Source organism: Nanorana parkeri, unplaced genomic scaffold (genome assembly GCF_000935625.1).
Source record: "Nanorana parkeri isolate BGI_ZX_2015 unplaced genomic scaffold, ASM93562v1 scaffold2123, whole genome shotgun sequence".
NCBI lineage: Eukaryota > Metazoa > Chordata > Amphibia > Anura > Dicroglossidae > Nanorana > Nanorana parkeri.
The window spans coordinates 192,976-194,054 of NW_017308391.1; positions in this window are offsets into that span (position 1 = coordinate 192,976).

Below are 1,079 nucleotides of genomic sequence, written 5' to 3' on the forward strand. Positions count from 1 at the left end.
GGGGGAAGGGATAGGTGCTCTGGTAGGGTGCCTGGCTGTGTGGGGGAAGGGATAGGTGCCCTTTGTTGGGTGCCTGGCTGTGTGGGGGAAGGGATAGGTGCCCTTTGTTGGGTGTCTGGTTGTGTGGGGAGGGGATAGGTGCTCTGGTAGGGTGCAGACAGTTTGTGTGGGGGAAGGGATAGGTGCTCAGGTAGGGTGCAGAGAGTTTGTGTGGGGGAAGGGATTGGAGCCCTTTGTTGGGTGCCTGGCTGTGTGGGGAAGGGATAGGTGCTCTGGTCGGGTGCAGACAGTTTGTGTGGGGGAAGGGATTGGTGCCCTTTGTTGGGTGCCTGGCTGTGTGGGGGAAGGGATAGGTGCTCTGGTAGGGTGCCTGGCTGTGGGGGGGGAGGGATAGGTGCTCTGGTAGGGTGCCTGGCTGTGTGGGGGAAGGGATAGGTGCCCTTTGTTGGGTGCCTGGCTGTGTGGGGGAAGGGATAGGTGCTCTGGTAGGGTGCAGACAGTTTGTGTATGGGATGAGCTATCACATCCTCCGGTATCCGGTATACAATTTACTCTATGTGGCTGTAAGTCCAAAACAAGCCGTTGTTCAGTCTGGTGGTGGAGCCGCCGCGCTCACTCGTCTCTTCCCTCCTCCGCAGGCGTCCAGCATTGAGGTGAAGCAGGACTGGATCAAGAACATCCGAGAGGTGATCCAGGAGAGAATGATCCACCTGAAAGGAGCGCTAAAGGAGCCCATCCAGCCCCCGAAGACCCCGGCCAAGCAGAGGAACAACAGCAAGAGGTAACGGACATGGATGTGTCATGGGATGTGTCATGGGATGTGTCATGGGATGTATCATGGGATGTATCATGGGATGATGGCAGACAAGTGTGAACATTGCGGAGCAGTAAAGAGTTTGTCACCGGCGTAGCTCCGGCCTTGTTGGTATTACTGGTCATAGGGACTCCACATGTGTGATCGCATCTCAGCCGTCATGTACCAGAGCTGCCACCAGGGGGAGACTGCAGAGCTCTGTGTTCTCTATCAGGAAGTATGTAAAATATGTGAGAATATAACATTTTCTTCCTGCCCCCACCCC